The sequence below is a fragment of the Sphaeramia orbicularis genome, chromosome 11, assembly GCF_902148855.1.
Source record: "Sphaeramia orbicularis chromosome 11, fSphaOr1.1, whole genome shotgun sequence".
In the NCBI taxonomy this organism is placed as follows: Eukaryota; Metazoa; Chordata; class Actinopteri; order Kurtiformes; family Apogonidae; genus Sphaeramia; species Sphaeramia orbicularis.
In genome coordinates this window covers 22,633,206-22,655,677 of record NC_043967.1, presented here as the reverse complement: position 1 = coordinate 22,655,677, position 22,472 = coordinate 22,633,206, and the positions used below count along the sequence as shown (strand labels likewise).

At 39.0% G+C, this 22,472-nt stretch overlaps 1 long non-coding RNA gene across 1 annotated transcript; it reads left to right on the top strand.

The window, feature by feature from the left end:
- The first annotated feature begins 1,864 nt into the window (after positions 1-1,864).
- LOC115428571 (uncharacterized) lies at positions 1,865-21,136 on the top strand. Its single transcript, XR_003936648.1, has 3 exons — positions 1,865-1,931; positions 5,203-5,207; positions 21,120-21,136. It is a non-coding gene; the product is annotated as an uncharacterized LOC115428571 (long non-coding RNA).
- The last annotated feature ends 1,336 nt before the right edge of the window (positions 21,137-22,472 follow it).

Sequence of the window (22,472 nt, the reverse complement as noted above, 5' to 3'; positions counted from 1 at the left end):
TCAGAGATAAGAGCTGTGAAAATGAGAAAGGTGAAACAGTACAGAGGAGGAGAGTGAAAGACAGAGATGGGGAATGTTGTGGAGTGTTGAAAAAGCACATTAAGAGACATCTGACTAAAAAGAAGAGGGAGAAGATCTCCTTCTGCGCTGAAAGGTGTTCAGTTCAGCCACAGACGTCAATGGGTAAAACAAATCCTACTGGAAAATATGCAATCATTGAAGTTAATGAATTATTTCTCTCGTCTTATCCTGGTTTAGATCACATGGGACATGAGAAACGTGGTTATTCACACTCCTGCTCGACTATTCTCGGGGTATGTATCATCTGTACACAGGTATGGTTTAATATGTTTCTGAGAAAAAAAAAAAAAAAAGCCTGGTTCATGTCCAGGATAAAACTGTTACAAACATAATCAGGTTATTCAAAGCTGCAACATTTCCATATTAACCCTTTATAAGGCAGTATATGCCAATGTACGACAAATTTGGCGAATACGTTGACGTACATCAAATAAGTTATGGGTAAGTTTTGTATAAGTTAAGAGCACGTTGGCATAGGTCATAGTATGGTGAGGTCATCAACAAATTTTGTGCATGCACAAAATTTTTTGCCATATGCCAGTGTATGTCTCGTACCCGGGCCATAAGTTGTAGGTAAGTTATGGGATCGTGAAACACGTTTGCACGTTACTTGTAAGTTACTCATAATTTGAAATACGTCGAGATAACGTCTAGCGCATCCAAAATTTATTTCTAACCTATGAGTAACGTGCTTTGAACCTATGTGTAACTTGTATCAAACTCATCTCCAACACATATTGATGTTTGCAGATGTATTTGATGTGTTCTGGACGACCTCTTTTCACCTCTTCCAGACACGCTGCAAAGTGTTTCAGCACCTCGCCTCTGGACAGCGACCGGACTTTGTTGTACAGCAGGAGATAATACCTGTAATACCTAATATCACCATAATCTTCAAATTTGGAATTACATTTTAGAAAACTAACTAACCAAAACAAGTGGTGCCAGGCACAACAAACCCCGCCCCTCGCATATATTGTAGCTTATTCTGGCATCGATCCAGCTGATGTCATGTCTATGCACGTGCTGATGTCAGCATATCAATTGCCTCTACATATGGGCCAAGTTTGAAGTAAATTGAAACAAAATAGATGTTTTTATAGATGTGGAACTTCACTCATAAGTAAATGGGAGAAAAAAAAATGTTTAAAAAAATTCATTAAAAACTTGAACTTTGACCTACATTTCCCAATATGTAACCACATCTATTCTGGGTCACTGGCAATCTGTAAACCAAATTTGGTATGAATTCAACCAATACATACAGTTTTGCTGCTAAAGTGTTAACAAACAACAAACAAACAAAAACAAACAAACCAAACCAAACCCAAAACACTACCCGTTGCCTCCCCTTTGGGGGGGTGAGGTAGTAAAATCAATTAAAATTAAATACTCATTATTAATTTTCCACAGCCACAGAAAGCCGCAGCAGAGGGATGAAACAACCACGTGGCTCCGGAGCCGCCCAGTATAAAATTCGGGTTGACAGGAGGAACCCGTCAGTGCTCCTCTAAACACCGTGTTGAGCAGAGACATGGAGGATCCAGCACGAGGATACCTACTAGCTGTTTTCTGATGGTGCTGATACTGCAGTGTCTAGTGTGGGTATTTGAATCCTCACAGCAGCCATTTTATTGGCTATGACACAGAAAACATGCTGGGCTTTTGTTTGGTATAAGTTATTCATAAGTTATCAAAACGTGGGGCCTAGATGGGTGAAAAGTCGGCTGGAGAGCTTGTGACCGAAGGGCCGCTGGTTCAATTCCTTGAACTGGCCGACAGTAGTTGGCTGATGTACCCTTGAGCAAGGCACTTAACCCCCCCCAATTGCTCCCCAGGCACCTGACATGGTGAGCTCACTGCTCCTGGCATGCAGTGTGTGTGATGCATGATCTAGTGATGGGTTAAAGGCAGAAGACACATTTCAGTGTGTGGTGCATGTTTACATGTGTGACAAACTACTACTGACAAAATAAAGATTCTATTCAATGTAAGTTATGCTTAAAATGAGAAAAACAAAACAAAACATTGAGAATTCAATGTATGCCAGCGTTTTAGATAAATTTTGATATGTTGGCAGGCGCTGCCTAAATCGTCAAGGTGTGACAGGGCCTTAAGGGTCTGTGTGCAGAAAACAAGTCTAATTCTATCTTCTAAAGCAGGGGTGTCCAATCCTGGTCCTCGAGAGCTACCATCCTGCATGTTTTAGATGTATCCCTCTTCCAACACACCTGATTCAAATGATAACCCTATCATCAAGCTCTGCAGAAGCCTGCTAATGACCGTCAGGTGTGCTGGAAGAGGGAAACATCTAAAACATGGTCTCGAGGACCAGGATTGGACACACCTGTTTCTAAAGTATTATGCATCTTAACTCTTTCAGTCTTGCCACAGTATCATTCTGCTCTGACATCTTTTCTAAAGCAACATAACACTCTGAACCAGAGTACACGTGGGTTAACAAAAAAAAGATGTATGAAGTACAAATAAACTATCACACACCCACACAAGTTAAATCACTCTCAGCCCATCTGGAGTTTTGCCTTTATTGCAATAATATAAATATTTCATCTCACCCAGTTCGGAGTCATAAATTAAAAGTTTTATGTGATAGTGGCAGGTTCTGCACTGGGTTTGGTAAATGGCTGCTTCCTTCTGTTTCAGTCAATTGAATCTGATTAAAACAGTTGTGTACAATATGTGTGTGTTCCATCTGCAGACTATGAGGGATGTAGTGCTATTATCAAAGTGCTGCACAGTTATGCACAACGTGAAACCTTTGGCATGGCATTGAGCTCTATTAGTGAAAGTAATACGATGTCCTACACATATTGTATTGCATAATATATTTGGGGCGAATTTATTTAGCGGTGTCAGTGGGGAGAGGTGGGAAACGACATGCAGCAAATGGTCCAGCCAGATGAGAAGGGAGCCATATATTCTAGTGTAAGGCATCATCCAAATGTCTCTTTATAATATGCTATAAAAATGTGGGTGAGTTTTTTAGTCTTAAGTTGATGAGTTTCTCCTGACACTTAATCAAACTTCTGTTGCACTTTATGAAATGCAAGGCGCTAACCCTGCCAGCAGACTAACAGGTGGGAAGAATAAGGCAAAGCATGACTATTGTAACTACTCTATGAGGGAAGGTAATAACGCTCTGAAAATTACCAGCATTAACCTTTAGCAGAAGGAGACTGAGGAATCTGTCTCTTTGTGTGCTCTCTCTGTAGGGCATATACTTCCAGGGGCAATGCTATGTGTGCATTTGCCTCTGTGTGTGTGTGTGTGTGTGTTTCAGCATTTATAACATCATTAGGCTTTTCTTCAGATTGATTTTCTTAGTGTAATAACAGACTGCAGGGACTATAAGTGATCAACATAGATAACTGTGCATATTTCAAGTGGATCTATGGTGCCACAACAGCTGTGTTCAGGGTACTGGTCAAGCAAATTTTGAGACATTTAACCCTTCATTCAACCCTGAGACGTGAATTTACATCTGTTTCAGTGTCATAAATGTTACTATGAGTACGTGCTTGTGTCCCTTTTCTTCAGTGGTTTTGCTTTTCTGTGTGTTTTAGGGTCAAAACCGGGTGGAATAACAGAAAAAGACTGAGAGGAATTGAAGTCTGACAGGTTTTTATTAAATAAGGCACTCCGAAGAGATGTAGGATGTTGAACATGAACTATGTACTGGAACACACTGAACAAGTATTTGAGTTTTGGCCCAGTAGTTTCTGTTTTGGGGTTCTTTTTCTAAATCAATCCAGCTGCTTTTTAATACCTGGTTGAACTCCAAAAAGCAGTTACATGGCCAAAACTTGGTAAAAACACATTAAAAGAAATAAAGGAAAATCACCCAACACTGCAAATAACAGTAAAACTAAAAAACAAAAGGTAAACGGTGTTAAAAAAGCCCAAACTGTCTATTTTTATTGTGAGTCGGTCTCACTCACAGCTCTGTGATTTATCCCCCCATTACACAGGTGGCAGGGGCTGCACTGAGCATGCTCAGATGTCTATGGAAAGAATATGGTCTATTCTATCAGCATGTTTTAAATTTCTTTTATTGAGCAAATGGTTAAATTTTTATGACTATTTCAAATAAATCATACATTCAGAACGCTCACCACAGACACAACAAGGGTTAAAGGGTCAATATCCTGAAAAAGAGAGAAAAAAATCTGTCCTCTGGTTTGGGGCAAAAGAAGTAGCTGTATAGTATCGTCAGAAATTGACATAACACACCAGATGCTACATACTACATACATGTTTACGCATTTGGCAGACGCTTTTTTCCAAAGCGACTTACAGGGGAAAACCAATTAAATCACTCATTCAATCAAATTTTATTTATATAGCGCCAGATCACAAGAAAGTTATCTCTTGACATTTTATATATAGAGTTGGTCAAAACCAGACTAAGTCAATTTACAGAAACCCAACAGAATCCTCCAGGAGCAAACACTTGTGACTGGTGACAGTGGCGAGGAAAAACTTCCCTTTAACAGGCAGAAACCTCGAGCAGACCCAGACTCCTGGAGGATGGCCGTCTGCCTTGACCAGTTGGGGTTAAAGAGAGAGAGTAGAGAAGGGGAAAAAGAGAGAGCGATAGAGATAGGGACTGGGGGAGAGGGGGAGAAGGGGGGAGTAGGGGGGAGACACATGGAGGCGGTTGAGGATAAGTGAGTGGTGATGATGAGGGCAGGGAAGAGGCCGGACCACCGCAGCAGGTCCAGAGATAATCGTGAAAGAATCTGTGGTTGTCCTGGGAAAAACCTTATTAGAATATTTAAAATGGAATGTTTGAAAGTGCAAGGACAGGAGGTGCTCTCGGAAGAGCTGGGTCTTCAGGAGCTTCTTGAAGATAGGCAGGGATGACTCTGTTCTTGTAGCACTTGGTAGAGCGTTCCACCAACGTGGAACGACCCATGAAAAGAGCCTGGATTGTCTTGTACAAGGTCTGGGGACCACCAGACTACGTTCCCCAGACGAGCGGAGTGGTCGTGGGGCGACATAAGCTTTTATTAGTGCACCTAAGTAGACAGGAGCAGACCCACGGAGAATTTTGTAGGCTAGGATTAAAGATTTGAATTTGATGCGGGCAGCTATGGGTAGCCAGTGTAACTCAATGAGTAAGGGGGTGACATGTGCCCTTTTAGGCTGATTGAAGACCAGACGCGCTGCTGCATTCTGGACCATCTGTAGTGGTTTGACAACACAAGCTGGGAGGCCCGTTAGAAGAGCATTGCAGTAGTCAAGACGGGAGATAACCATAGTCTGCACCAGGAGCTGGGTGGCCTGTTCGGTTAGGTATGGCCTGATCTTTCTTAGGTTGAACAGAGTGAAACGGCATGATCGGGTGACAGAGGCAACGTGATCCGTGAAGGTCAACTGATTATCAATCATGACTCCCAAGTTACGTACTACACTGGTAGGAGCCAGAGGTATGGAGTCAATAGTGATGGAGATGTCCAGCTGTATGGTTGGCTTAGCTGGGAAGACCAGCAGTTCAGTTTTGGACAGGTTCAGCTGAAGGTGATGGGCTTTCATCCATGCAGATATGTCAGAGAGACAATCTGAGATCCGCACTGAGACTGTGGAGTCATCAGGTACATACATGTACAATACAATGGATAGATATGAAAAGCTATTTTCTCCAGCAGTAGCTTATTAACATTATTGCAGTATACTACATCATCACAACCACTAATGTAGAAATCACTTGATATAAATAAAATTATTTACATTAACTACATGTCTCTACCTACCGTAAGAAGCTCATTGTCCTGTTTTAATATTTCACAATGTAACCATTTGCATGCATATATATTACCACAAATCATCCCATTCATTTTGGGTGCACATGCTTACAGCTCATGGCTGTTTTTGTCTGCATTTCCTCAACTGTGCATCCATATTTAATGTCTTATCTGTGAATTCTGGCCCAAACTCCAGCAGAGCAGGTGGCGTTAACGGAATAACTATGCTAATTCCATTTGACAAAAGAAGAGGAAGGACTGTGATGCATTGTGGGATGTAGTACATGGGATACAGGTAGTTCAAGCACCATATATTCAACTTTGGTGTCGAATACACCTGGGTGTTTTTGACATTCTACAGATTCAGAATGGTCATGTATCACATACTTCTTACTTTTTTTTGAATCAGTCGATGTAATTGTGTCATTTTTGTAAACAGAGCCAAGGTGTGTAGCAGCTTCCAAAATCTCTGAAGAAAAAAAAATAAAAATAAAAAACATGCACCTCTTGCTACAACACAGTCTTACATTTGCTACATCCGAATATATTACCCCGCCCCCAGAAGGGGAGGCAAGGGGTATTGTTTTTGGTTCAGTTTGTTTATTTGTTAACACTCTAGCAGTAAAACTATTGGTTGAATTGATACAAAATTTGGTTTATAGATTGCCAGTGACCCAGAACAGATCTAATTATATTTTGGGAACAGTAGGTCAAAGTTAAAATTGTTAATGAATTTTTAATTTTTTTCCCCCCATTTACTCATAATGGATGAAATTTCAAATGTTTGTAGCAGCAAAACTACTGGTTGAATTCATACCAAATTGGGTTTATAGATTACCTGTGACCCATAATATATGTCAATACATTTTGGGAAACAGAGGTCGAAGTTTCAATTTTTTATGATTTTTTAAATCTTTTTTTTATTTTTTTTACCCCACTGACTTGTAAAGGGCAAAATTTCACACCTGTAGCAGCAAAACTATTAGTTGAATTCATCCCAAATTTGGTTTATAGATTGCCAGTGACCCAGAGTAGATGTGGTTACATTTTGGGTAAAGTAGGTCAAAGCTCAATTTTTTTTCCCTCCCATTTACTTATAATGGGCTAAATTTCAAATATCTATAAAAACATAAATTTTGTTTCAATTCACTGCAAACTTGCCACATATATAGAGGCAACTGATATGATGACAACACCACACACAGACATGATGACATCAGCTGGATCGATGCCAAAATAAGCTACAATATGTGCAAGGGGCGGGGTTTGTTGTGTCTGGCACCACTTGTTTAGAAAGACTTTCCATAACTTATTAACTGCATTAACTAGAAAAACTATTAAAACTTTGCTTGCAAAATTAGCATTTTTTCATTATTTTCATTAACTTTTTTTATGCAGCACTTCAAAAAGAAGATAAAATACACGATGGAAGCAACTCAATGTACCAATATGATAGTGAAATCGAATGTACAGCCGCACAAGTGAGGGAACAGGGATAGGTTTAAAATTTCTGCTATTATTCTCAGGTTAACCGATGTTGACAGATTAATTACAACATCCCTCACCCAACTATCCCACACATCTGTTTTCTTCTCTAGTGGCTCTTGGAGACGCTACTAATATTACCATAGTCACAGCAAGGCTCACCTCACACATCAAATTCTCATTCATTCTACGAGACCTCATTTTGGAAGCTGATACCCAATCATATTGCTCGATGATGAAGAACAATAGGCAAATCGCCTCAAGTCAATAAATGAAATACATCTTTTTACGGAGTCTGGATGATGGGCGAGGTTGAAATGCAAAGATAAATTGAGGGTCCTTCAGATATTGTTAGAAGATAGAAGATAATTAACTTCCGAGGCATGCGAAAAAAGGTCCCTAATAGATTTTTTTTCCCCCATTTCTAATAGAGAGATTGAAGAGACTAAAATTAACTCAAACAACCAATTATTTTTTGCTCTTCTATTCCCAGCTGTCCACTCTAAGAGCTTTATATTTACTGAAAAGTTACTATTACTGTCCTGTCTTTTTCTTAGGCTCCAATTCTCCACCCAAAAAGTTCATTCTGCTCCTTGGTAATCCATGCATAAGAAATAAATTGACTTGTCAGGGGACGATTGCTTACGTCTGGTTTGCCATCTCATCTTCTCTCCTCTGCTCTTTCCACCAATGACCTTGCTTTCTGTCTTTTCAGTACATGTCTCTTCCCTAATAGCTTCTCTCTTTTTACCCTCCTCTTATTTCTTTTCTCCTCCTATCATTTTGGGTATCATTTTCTTTCCTGAATGTGTTCTTTGCTTCTCTATTATTTCCCTCCCCCTTCTTTCTCTCTTTAGTCTCTTCCCCTCTCTCCCTGGCTGTGGGGTGATGTATGGTCCCTGTCAGTGCTGGAATCAATGGGATGCCGGTTGTTTTAATTTAGCCTGGGAGCCCAGCGGATCCAGATCCTCAGCGTCATGGAAGAGCGATGGCCGTGGCCTTTCTCTCCTCTGTTTTTACTCCCCTCCCTCAGTCCGATCTACCGTTGCTGCATTGATCAACACTTAGCTCCCGCCGGACCGGACTCCACAGAGGGCCTCTACCATCTGAAGGCCTCAGAGTACGAGTGAGTTTGCCTCTTGTCTGTTAACACGCTCTGGATTTGCATCAGGGTCAATCGATTAGGTGCCTCACAGATGAGATCACAGACGTCTACAGCGGGAGAATGAAAGCCTGCAAGGCGTAAACATCATAGGTCAAATAGTAAACATGCATATTTATGCGTCAAACTTTTATTAACTCTTTCCCCGCCAGAGTATTTTACAGTGAGTTGCTAGCCAGCGCCAGCCTTTTAGGTCATATTCACTACTCTTTGGAGGCCCGCTGAAAATGTAGTGTTAGGAGTATGTGAAGACTGAATACATCAAAAGAAAGAACTGAATTTTAATTTTTAAACACAAAAAACTATTTTATTCTATCTTCATTTGTTTGTGAGGTATAAACATTTTTAATATTGGTAATTTCGAGGAAAAAACTGAGCAAAAAACAGAGGAAACTGCATTTTTTCCAAAGACACTGATTTTCAAGATAAAACTGGTTTCCTATTTACATTTTTGACGATATGATCTTCATCTTTAGCAACATATCAACTAGAGCCCGACTGATTAATCGGCCGATTATAGCATATCACTGATCAATCAACATCGGCCAATACGTAACCAATTTATTAACTTTTTTACTGCGGAGATTCGGTCGCTCGCTGCTATGTCTGTGTGTGCCCAGAGAGTTAGAGGAACAGTAAAGCGTGTCAGTTTCACTTTCACCTCTGCTTGGACAATCACGCTATCACCCCCACACATGCACACACACAATAACGGAATCACAGACTACTACCCTCCCTATCTTTGTGAGATAAACAAAGATTTATGCAACTGTTAATCCACCTGTCCACAATTATCTAAGATTACTATATCGTTTGTAGATCAATGTTCTTATTTCATATATCGGACAATATATTGCTATTGGCCAATATCGGATAACAGCCGATATATTGGATATTGGCTTTTTTTAGCCCCCAATATCGGTATGGGCCCCAAAAATCCCATATCAGTTGGGCTCTAATATCAACAGCTATATCGAACAGAGCAAGAAGCATCATGAGAGTGGGGCAAAGGGGTGAGGTTCACTGGTGACTCTAATGTCCAACAACACTGTTGGTAAAGTTGTGGATTCTCTTAGCCAGTTGATTAAGATCACAATAGTAGATGAGGTTAGAAAGGCAGGTATGTTTTCTGTTTTCCATCCAAATAGATACCACGCAAGATATCACCTCAACTCATCAATGTGCTGTCATTGTGAGATATGTGACAGACACCATACATTTGATTGGTGTTATAAATTGTGAGAAATCCACAGGCAAGTACTTGCTTGACGTGTTAAAGGAGACACTACTCTAGCTCAACCTGAACATAAACAAATGTGTGGGCAACTCCACTGACAGAGCAGCAAGCATGCAAGGTCCCTATCAACGATTCTCAAATTTTTTATCTCAGCAGTCTCCCATGCAGATCCATGTTTGTCCTTAATCTAGTACTGTCAGACACTACAGCCAGTGTGGTTGAAAGTGCATCGGTCTTTTCCTTGCTCAATGACATTGCCATTTTTCTGAGAGGGTCATATAAAAGAATGGAAATGTGGGAGGAGGTCAGTAAGGCCAAGCACCACAGAAGACTGATTCCAATAGGCGAAGCTAGGTGGTGGGCTAAGGATCAGGCTCTAAGCAATGTCTTTGGATGTTATGGTAATCCCCAAGATGCATTATATGTTGACCTTCTGTTGACCTTAGAATCGGATTTGGAAGATGGCACAATGAAATCAACAGTGAGGACTAGAGCAAAGGGCTTCCTTGAAGCTCTTGAAATTTGAGATCATACTAACTGCTAAAACCTTTCTTCGTGTTTTTCAGCATGCATCCCCACTGTCTAAATATTTACAAACACAAGGGATGGACATTTTGTCTGCTCAGAGGCTTGTTGAGGGGACACAGGATCGCCTAAAGCAATGTGTCAGAGACTTTGAGGCTGTGAAAAGGCCAGCTGATGTTTTTGTGCACTGGGCAAATGAAAAGCTCCAAGAGGCAGACAGTGACCTTGTGGTGCAAACAAAGCTTCCACAGAAATGTGTCAGAAAAAAAGAAAAGAATGCCAGGACAGCTCCAGGAGGATGAGCCAGTAGCCTCACCTGATGCTGGATTTGAGATCAATGTCCACAATATAATCCTGGACACTGTGACTGGAAGCATTAAGAGGGGGTTTGCAGCTAATGTAAGACTGACTTCGGATCCTGTCTGCCTTGACCCTAAAAACTTCCCAGTAATACAGATGAATAGACTGGCGAGTTCATCCCTCCAGCAGATAAGCAAATGTCTGATTAGGTTTGATGAAAGGGCAACAGTGAGCACTTTGCAGGCTGAGTTGTGCAGTCTTGCAGCTCAGCGGGAAGTCCTCACTAGAAGATTATACTGTCAAGGCAGGTACTGAGATGGCATTGAGGGGTCAGGATGACACAGGTGAACCTGAGTTTGAAATGGAGGGTAGGGTTTGTGCTTCCTGCAGAAACTGATTTATGTGTACTTTGTGCACACTTAGTAATTTCCTCACAGATGCCTACCATGTCATTGGGCTGGCATACAAGTTTTTGTTGCAACTCTCAATCTCCCAGGTTGCATGTGAGAGAAGTTTCTCTACACTCAAATTTATCAAAAACAGGACACTCATCATGAACACTTGGAGGCATTCATGCTTTTATCTGCTGAGAAAACCATATTAATGTCAACTGACAATGACGTGGTCATAGATAAAGTTGAAGATACTAGTGCACCACATTGATGCTTTAGTTTCATTTGAGTTGTTCCATGTTGAGTTCAATTTTATTTCAGGCATTATATTTAAAGAATTTTTTTTCAACAAAAGCAAAATATGTTTATTTATTTATCAAGTATTTAAATTTCTAATAAATTATTTGTACATACAATACTTATACTGAGTGTAATTTCCATCAACAGGCCTATACTTCCCAAAAGTTTAATGATTGCCTTCATAAAGATGTGCATATGGTGAGTTCATGAAAATTTTCCTGTTTTAACTAACTTTTGACTTTGAGCTTAGCTGATGATAGCTACTTGTTATGGACAGCACATAAACAGTGGATTTAATTAACAGTAGTATCTTACTGATGATAATCCCAGAGGTGTGCACATATTACGTGCACAGTGCATGCATATTTATAACTTGAAAAACAGGTAACCCATAAGTATTGTCCTCGGTCTGTGGGCTGGTTGGATATGAAACTCCCAGGCTGAAAAATGGTCCCAGCACGCCACTGCTCGAACACATCCTCGTTTTGCATGTGTCGGGGAGAGAGTGGAGTGTCTGCCTGATGGGAGATAGAAAGCGTTCGAGGGTGTGGCTCCACTTTGCTAAACTTGATGCAGACTGCAATATCTGTAAAGCCAGTCACGACAACACCTCAAACCTGAAGACACAGTCAAACATAAGCTACACTTGAAGGCTGAGGAATATACAATATTGGAAAGACCCAAAGGAGCACAGGCTAGGACTCCCACACCAGCATTGGTGGAGAAGTGGCGTAAAAAATGTTTTTTTGAAACTTCAGCATGGAGCAGGCTCAGCTAATGCCAGAAAAAGTAGATATGTTGGTGTTCCTGAAAAAGAACTGCTTAACATCTGCAGTGCTAGAGGGAGTGGTTTGTTGTAATTTGTAATACTTTAGTTTGAAGAAATGTTATATATGTTATATTTAGTTTTAAGTTATTTGCCCTCCACTACACACACTTTCCTCAAGTTTTATGTTATTTCACAAGTGATGCTGACATAAATATTCAGAATTCAGAAGTCTTTACTATTTGTTTTTATAGACAAAATGACTAATCACCACACATACACACAAAAAGTACCGAAGACAGTTACTGTTGTACCTTATTGGTTTAAATGTGAAAGGTACCCATCCCTAACTATGTAACACCCTCAGGTTATTCATTTTCTGAACTGCAAAGTCCTACAGTGGGTGATGGTACACTGTAAGCCCGGACTTTATATTTACTAAAATGCTTGAATTACAATGTACTTAAATGATTTAAGTTTTATTACATTACTGTGAAATGTTAAGTATATTCTACTAATTTGTAGACATAGTCGAAAGTACGGAAAAGTTTAAGTTGAATGGAATTAAATCACTAAGTTTTAGTCGTGACCACACTTTTTTTTATCTCTGCATTGCACTGTGGGTATTGGGCATGTTGTTGAAAATGTGTTATTTTTATGTGCAGGGTTTCAGCGGGGTTGTGGTGTTAGTGTTCATTTCGACTTAATGTGTGTATGGCAATGTTTATTGGCCTTTTTATGTTTGTTTTTGTATTTTTCTAAAGCTGCACCATGAGTGACAGCTATAGGCCCAACAATGGCTTTCCTGTTCATCTATATAAACGTCCTCAATTTATGTAAATCTTTATGCATTGCCAAATTAAAAGGTCTTCCTGGGCTGGCAAATTACACTGAGCTATCTTCCTACCTAACTTCCATCCACGCTACAATATATTAAGTTGAATAATTTCATAAAGCAATTTATATTGCAAAAGATTTTAATTTAAATCAACTTGGAATTGAGTACAATGAACTGATGATATTACTTCTAATGATTATACAAAGCAATTGACACTGCAACAAATTTTAAGTTAAATTCACTTGGCATTTAGTGCATTGTACTTAAAACAGCAATTCCATTAAAATCAAGTACTTCAGTTTAATACACTCAGGTTTTCATTACTCATTACTTAAATTTTTTAAGGCAGCCGGTTTACTCCAATTTTTTAAGTAAACTCGACTTATCCGGCCTGACAGTGTAGGGAACACCCTGGAGGATATGATTATGTTAGCATAAGTATCAATACTGCAAGACTTAATCAATGCTAATACTAGCTAATGTAGCTAGGTAATACTTTCAGCTCAAGTATTGCAATTAAGTGCTGGTAAACTATGTAATGTATACTATGTAAGATATCTCGTAAGTCCATTTATGGTCTTTTTTTTGGTCATACAACGATTCTATTGGTCAGTCTTCATGTTGGCCTGATGGTTTTAGAAATGTTTAACCAATGAAAAGTGTTGGAAACAGCTTGTGTCTACATCTCTTAACTCCATTCATTTATTTAGAATATATATAATTTTCCAGTTTTCTGAAAAATAACTCTTTTGGACATAACAGGTTTCTGCCCGACGGCAACGATATGAATGTTGAAAACATAACACTGCAGTCGTAAAGATCTGGCTCAAGCATGCAAAGATGATTCCAATAGACGTATAAACAACTGATAATGGGCTAAAAGGTAAAAGGTTGGATGAGCATCATTTCAGCCATGATCTGGGGTTCATCAGCCACATTTCTGTTGACAGCTCCTCCTCTCCTTCTGTCTCATATCATTTTCCTCCTTTTCGTCATCTCCCCTTTATTGCCACCCATCATTAATACAAATCATCTCCCCCCACATTCCCAAGTGCCAGGCTTGAGTGAAAGCCGTCATGCAAAGCTCACATCGCGGGCTAAAGTAATTAAAGTGGCTGCTTTGAAACAAAAGGCTGAATAGAAGAGGGCTTTGGAGAAAATGAAAGAAATGTGCCCAGCAAGAAGGAGAAGCAATCAGAGAGGTGGGTTCCACCACAATGGCTCTCTTGATGAGAAATATGTACACACAGGTCATGTATTATTGGGTTTTTAACAAATGTGTGCATGATGTGACACAAAAGGTTGGAGGGGTTTCAGTACTAGTTTTAGCCAAAGCAAATTTGCATTCAGCACACACAGAACACAGATTTGTTTGATGAGAAGTCCATTTTAAAAGGTGGAGAACAAAGAAGCTAATAATTAAAGTTATTCCTTTTCTTCTTAAGTTGAAAATAATTCAAATAGAAATTACAAAACTAAAACTTCACAGCAAAGGAAACAGATGAACTAATTATCTCAATGCCCCAAACTCTTAATATTCCAATAACAAAAGAAGGAAACATGCATTCTACAAGTTCTGTTAAGACTTGTATTACATTCAGAAAGAACCTGGACAGTTTTTAAAGATTATGAGGCAGGAGTACTAGTGTTGAGAAATGACTACACCAATTAGTATGAAAAAAAGTTTGGACATATGGTGGTAACAACATTGCCGGTTCAATAGTTTAAGTGATTGAAATTATGTTTTTTAGATAAAATCTCTGAATGGTCTGGTGACTTTGTTATAGGGGTGAAAGTCCTTAATTGGAGGAAGCTGGGGGGGTTTATACGAAGGCGAAAAAAATAGGGTCTAATTTTAAACTGAAATTGTGTTTGAAAATTAATTGCTTTCCTTTCTACCCAAGTTGTTTTTGTGCATTAACTAAACCTTAATATGTTCAATAATGTGCTTGGAGCTGGACATTTGTTAATATTACCTAATTCCACTTCTAAGTTAACTATCTTCATCCATGACTACAGCATGTAAATTAATCCTATGCAGGGTTGTTTCATGGAAAATCCTTATGCTAGCTACAGTTATTCAGTGTCTCTTTCTGCTCCTCTACAGCAGCCACCAACAACACTAGCTACCATTAAAGTGGAACTGTGTAAGATTTTTCCGTTTTGGTTCTTCTTTGCTGTTTTTGTAACATTTTTCTCTACAGATCTCCCCCTACAGTTTCGAAGTACATACTCACTGTTGTAAAACCCACACTTAACCCTCCCCTCCGACCATGTGCATTTGTTTTCAATGAAGCCGGTGACCAGAAGGCAAAAAATAGTGATCAAATACGCTACCGGAGTGGAGCAGAATGGCAAACTTTAGCTGGACATTGAAGTTTCGGGCATTTGTTTTCACTTCATGGAGGAGGTCACAGAAGCAGAGTTGCCCTTTAGGCTATATGCTTAAAATTTCACATGGTTTTAATAAAGTTTGTGTTCACGTTAGTTCACAAAGTCACTTTTTACCCAATCACAAATGAACAATTACTATACTGGACTGTTAATTTTTAAACATTAAAAGACATATTGCAAAGCATAAATTACTTATTTACTGCATGAAACATGATTATTTACCAGTTTTATATTATGAACCTTCATCATTTATGCAACTACACTTACAGTTATGTTGTATTTTGAGTAATTTGTCCTGCGTTTGTGTAGTTCCTAGTCCTCTAGACCAGGGGTCACCAACACGGTGCCCGCGGGCACCAGGTCGCCCGCAGGGACCACGCGAGTCACCCGCAGGCCTGTTCTAAAAATCGAACTAGTTCAGGGTTCTCCAACACGTTGCTCGCAATCTACCGGTGGTTCGCCAAGGGTCACTAATATAAGAACACAAAGTTGATTGGTCATTTGGTAGAACAGGTCTAAATTTCCACCGAATCAAAATTACAAGTGTCCCCCTCCCGAGATGAAACAGTCAACTAGCTGTCAATCAAACTTTAGCGCTGGTTTGCTGCCTGTCATTGGAGAGGGGCGGGGCCCAGGATGAGCCAGATGCCAGGCAGGTAGTGGGTTTAGCCCCGCAACGATGTCAGCTGAATATAGTCAGGGAGTTATTTTCACCAACGATGAGGCACGGACTTCTGTTTGACAAATGTGAAAGACGAGTGTGTGTGTGTGTGTGTGTGTGTGTGATCTGTGGCGCGTTCTAGAAGTCAGTAAAAGATGCAACGTGGAGCAGAATTTCACCAAAGTTCACAGCAACTTTTCTGGAGATTCTCCGGTAGGAATCAGCCTCCGTGAAGAGAAGGTAAAAGAGCTGAAAACTAAAGTCCAAAAACAACAGTCCATGTTCACTAAACGGACCAAGGCCAGCGCTTCAACAGAGGCATCAGTAAAGTGGGTCATATTCTGGACCAGCACAAACTTATGTACACTATCTGCGCATGCGCTTAGACAGCTGGAGTCGGACCTTAACAGGTGCCTCTGCGTTTTACTCCGGTGTGATGACTGTAGAAGTGACGGGGATGGTGGATTTATGTGCACAAAGTTCTGGTTTTAATTAATATGTTTTGACAGCATATGTGAATTTAGAAAAGGTCAAATCCTTCAGAAAAACAGCAGCACATGCTGGTGAACTTTTATTGTGTGAGTGACAACGTTCCTTTTCACAATTTCAAAGTATTAAAAATGCACATACAGGTGTGTATTATTTGTTTTTAGTAATTCTATAAAAATATGCAGGATTGTTCCATTTCATAATTTTTGACATAGTATTAAAATATTTAGGAATACAGCATGCAAATGCTTGTATTTGTTTTTTTCTACTTTTGATGTTCTTAATTAAAGTAAAATAATAGTTTCATATTAACATTTTTTAAGTATTGTAAATGTTAAAACAAAGATATATAAATAAATAAAATAAATGAAGAGCACAATGTTACAAATGTATGATACAAAATATGTGTATGTATGAAAAATAGCTATGTAAATAAATGTTGCTAAATTAGAGTAGCCCTCCGGCAACTTCATTAGGTAAAAGTAGCCCACAGAAGAGAAAAGGTTGGTGACCCCTGCTCTAGACGAGCAAATTTGCAAATGCTCATATATGTTATTTTGGCAGTCCATGTATGTTATCGTTTAGGGATGATGTAATGTTGGATACAGACTTGGCAGGTGTTGTGTGCTTCACTCACATTTGAGCCAGACACCCACTTATTAAGGTTTATTATCCAGCATTTTTAAGCAGTGGTGTTGGAAAAATGACTGCAGCATTAAGAAAATGAAATGACTGATTTTGACATGTGCAGGTAATCTTGATTAAAGTGATTCAGTGATTGACAGATGGCTGCTTACTCTGAGCCTGGGTCGGTTTGAGTTTTTCCTCCCTGCTGTCATCAGGTGTTTACTCATGAGAGATTTGTTTGTTTTTTTTTTAATGATATAAGGACTTGACCTTTCTATGTGAAGTGCCTTGAGATGATTTTTATTGGAATTTGGTAGGTGTAAATAAAACGAAAATAAATTAAAGTGTTGTCATCCACTATCATGTTGTCTGGACTGTATGTTAAACACTTTTCAGTCCGTGAATGTAGCTTGTACACCAAAGCAAAGCGCAACACAAGCATCTTCATAATCACAAAATATTAGCCTCATGCAAAAACTATCATGGAATAGAGGACTGAAACATGAACAGCCCTGTAGTGAATAGTATTTCTTGGTGGTAATTATCAAAGTGCCACGAATTACATCAATGTGAAGATTTTTTCTTTTCGTATTCTTGCAAGAACGCTTCATATTAACACATTTATCAGTTTAAGATTAGATAATTATTTAATACATAGGTGTCAATCTGGTCTGAGATATGATTTTACAAAGTGCAAAAATTACACTGAAGATCATAGGTGTTTTTTTTGCACTAAAACAAAGTGAAAAACTTCGAGTTATCAATATTATAGGTTACTATACTATAAACAGGGTGCTTGCGCAAGTCTTAAAAGTCTTAAGAAGTATGAAATTTTCTATTTTTCAGACCTTGAAAAGTCTGGAATTTTGTGTGAAAGTCTTAATAAAGTATGGAAAAAAGTTTCTCTCATACTTGAATTTTGGAGTATACTCAAAAATCATGTAAAACAACAAACACATGAGGAAAGTATAAAAAAAACTTGATATAATTTCACTAACCAGTCAGTACCAGAATGGTTGTATGATATCCTATATTTCATCAGCCCCAGATCCCTTACCCAGTCTGTCCCCTACTTATGTTTCACTGTTGACAATTCATCCCTGACTACCTCTTCCCACACCCGCAACCTCAGAATCATCTTCAACACCAAACTCACTTCTGAACAGCATATCAAACAGGTCACAAAAACGTCCTTCTTTCATGTAAAAAACATAGCCCGTCTTTGACCATCTCTCTCCCTCCCTGCAGCTGAAACACTTATTCATTCTTTTATCACCTCCTGACTGGACTATTGTAATAGCCTCCTCTATAGTTTACCCTCTAAACTCCTCAACAAACTCCAACTCATTCAGAACTCTGCGGCTCGTCTCCTCACCCACACCCGATCACATCACCCATCCTCCAACAGCGCCACTGGCTCCCTGTCAAACACTAAATAACATTCAAGATCCTCCTCCTCACCCACAAAGCCCTCCATCACCAGCCCCCCCCCACCTCATCGACCTACTTCAGCCCCACGCCTCCTCCCGCACCCTCCGATCCTCCTTTGCTCACCTCCTTGTCCCACCATTAAAAACCAAGAACCAAACCTGGGGAGACAGAGCCTTTTCTATTGCTGCTCCAACCTTCTGGAACTCCCTCCCACCTCAACACCTTTAAATCTCTTTTAGAAACTCACTTAAGATTTCTTTTAAGGGTTAATTGTTATATATTCATATGCCTGCCTTTTGCACCTGCTTTTTATCTGTTTTTAATGTGTTTGGCTTCTGTTTTTTCTGCTTTATGTAAAGTGTCAGAGTTCCATGAAAAGTGCTATACAAATCAAATGTATTATTATATCCATGCACTTTTGCAATTTTTATGTTTTGAAAATGTTTCTGTCAGTAAAACATAATTTACTGTAAATTATGCATTCATACATTTATTAAAATGAACTTTTCTACAACACACAACAGGTACAAGCTCAATCAAAAAAGTAGGCATGCAAGTATAAAAGTACATAAAGTCAAGGTGTTTGGGAAAAAAATTGCAGTTTTGAAAAAGTCTGGAATTTTTATTTGGATAAAGAGCAAGCACCCTGTATAAAGGTCATTCCCAGACACTGTTCAAAAGTTATTTTCAATATGGGAAAGCCGGTATGATTTTAAAGGTGTTTGTATGTTTATTGTAGAAAAAAGCGTTAAATGTATAAAAAGATGTATTTCTGTTATTGGGGTTAAATTATGGAATGACAAATATAAATTTAAAGATGTGCAAGTCATTAATGGTTTCAAAATATTGGTTCAGAGGGATATTTCATCAAGGGCTATAAGTAGGAATGATTTCTGATGTTTTGATTGGTATGCTAAAACTGATTTTGATTTGAATGCAGGCGAGGCGTATATAAGCATTTAGCTTCTGCCTAAGCCTATTCAGTCAACATAATTCACAGTTGGTTGACTTAAAATCAGCCTCATTGTTTGTATTTTCTGCATTATGGATGATGACTGAATAAACATGAACCTGAAACCTTTTTATTTTACTAGTCCGGCCCACTTGAGATCAAATTGTGCTGTATATGGACCCTGGACTAAAATGAGTTTGACACCCCTGATTTAGAAAATGAATTGGTGTTACAGACGGCCAAAATAGACGAAAACAGCTTAAGAAGAAGAAGAACAGAGGTCCATTGCCCTTGGCAGAGGTCTGTCCTCTGTGAGTGCCCATCTAGTTTAACAGGAAACATGAGGAGAAAGAGACATGTCATGATAGGAAAGACGGTGGCAGTTCAGATGAATATTATGGTGGTGGAATGTGACAGAGTGTAAAGAGGAGGTCTGGCAAGTCGTAATATTGATGGTTGTAAGATGGGGGCATTGAGGTGAAGTTGGCATGGTGTCAGAGAGCACCTGTGCTTCTCCTTGGTCCGTGGTACACTCCATTTAACATTAGAGCGCCGTGCATTTGTCAGAGGGAACCAGGCAGAAGAACTGTTAACTGTTATTTCGAGCTGTCAACTGTTATTTCGAGCTGTCAGCTTGGATCTGTGTCACACAATGCCTTGTAGGGTTTTCCTGTTTATGACACAAGAAAAAAAAGCAGAGTAGGTGGCATATAAAGGGGGGGTATACAGATCAACAGATTCAGTGTTATTAGACAAGAATAAGAAGGCTGCTTTGCAACTGTCACTTGTGGAAGAAAGCAAATGATAATGTTCAGCTGTTCACGAGGGACTGAAAGAACTGAAGAAGTGAACATTTGAAAAGCAGTCATCAGAGTACGGGAACAGAAACAAAACAGATAATGATGCCGCTGACTGCAATACCTGGTACTGTCTTTAGAACTTAGTTTAGAAAGTATGTGAATAAATGGTCTGAAATGCACTGATACATTCATTATGTAAGTAGAACAGACAGACTTTAACACAGATATGCACAAAAATGCCAACTGGCATACACATATAGCTACCGATTCAGACTAGCCACAATCCTATTTTTTCCCTTCTCTCCCTTCCCATCTATCTAGGTCTGCAAAGATGCTTAGCCTCCTCCCTGCAGCCACCATTCGTGACACAAATGGCACAAACTTTAAAGCACATAGCAACAGTTCACAAAATGTCAGGAGCTGTAGGGCCAGACATTGTCCCTGAAAATATTCTACTGTGAAAAGACTGTGCTGCATTCCTCTAAATAGAATGATCTGTAGGTGCAGAATACTCCCAGACACTTAACAGAAAACAGCCACACGCATCAACAGTTCAGGAAACTTTATATTATATAATATGGATATTATAGAATGTCAATGGTGATAACTTTATAAGTGAATAAAACAGTACAAAATTAGATCTTAACCCTTTACTGGGTGACTGACTATTTTTGGTCATTTCTGCAAGCACTACAAGACAGTGACAGTAACAGTTATAGTGAGGACAATGAGTCAATAATCTCAGGTCCAATGTGATCTACAGGGTCTGTAAGGTCCACCTTTGCATGAACAGTGAGTGTACCTGCTTTGTTAGGTACCATGAAGTAATGGTACTAATGTAAGGAATGATGTTCAAAGGGATAATGTGGATGTTGACAGGTGTTTGGATCAGCATCTATATTACAAAAGCAAAGTGGCCTCATTGTGTGGATGTGTGCATGTCTTGTGAATCACACAAAATCCAGAAAGAGTTGACTGCTGCAGTTTGGTATACTTATGCATTTTTGGTCAAGGAACAGACTAGCAAAAACGGCAAGTTGATTTGACCAATATTTTAGGAAATATTAGTAATATTGGAATACAATAGCCTTAAAATTGCGTTGCTATGCCCAGAATGCTTTGGCTGTGGACAAATGTGGTGCAGCATGCACGAATACACCTCAGCATAAAAACTACCACATCTAGAACCCATAGATCCCCACGGGTCAACGTACTAGTGATGTTCTAAAATACATGTTCCATTCACAATACATGTGTTTTTCTTGTACTTTTTATATTTACGTTTTATACTGTACACCTAGGATTTATTTGGCCACTTACGAGCAAGGAACCAAATAGGGGTGGGCGATATGGCAAAAACATATCACGATTTTTTCAAAATAAAATCACAATCTCAATTTTATCACAATTCTTCACACAGATCTTTGTGACTAATTTGCAAGTTTTTCAACAGTGCAATCAAACGATTTCCCTATGTAAAAAAACAGCCCTAAAAGAAAAAATAAAATAGACAATTTAGCCCAAAGAACCTTCCAGAACATTTGTAATTTAAATATTTGTGCAATTTTGCAGAGAACAGAAACAAACTAAAACGTAAACAACACTCTAAGTGCAGTCTTGCAACAGAAAAACTAAACAGCACTTGGATTTGGAGGTAGCTTTCAAAAAAACATGAAAAGTTAAAAAAAAAAAAAAAACTGAACAAAATATTAATGAAGAAATGCCTGATTCCAATAATCCTCCAGGCTTACAGAACAGGTGGCTGGTAGCTCTAGTTTTTCAACTGGTAATCAGTGTATTGGGTGATCTTGGATGGAGGAAGAAGTCCAACCTAAGAATAATAATCCAGGCAATCCAAAAAAGGATCAATATGGAACGTAATTGCTACTTTTCTCATAGAGTGCCTTTACTAAATGCTTGTGTTACAGTTGTTTGCTTTTGTTTAACTCGACCTGTTGCATCTGGCTGCAGTGTGACTGGTCTTCTAGTTCAGTTTGGCTCTTGGGATGCTGTCTCTTCGGCTTATTGAACACATTCATAGTGTTTATAACTCCTGACAGTTGTTAGGTTTGAAAGAATTACAATAGGAATTAAAGTGAGTATGGAATGAAATGGCTGGAGGCAGAAAATGAGCAAGAATAATTGTTATTTGGTAGAAACAGATGAAATAAAGAAATAAAACAGATTACAATTTAACAATGACTATATCAATAAGATGACACACAAATAAATATAAAACCCCATAAAAGCCCTCTTGAGCTCAATAT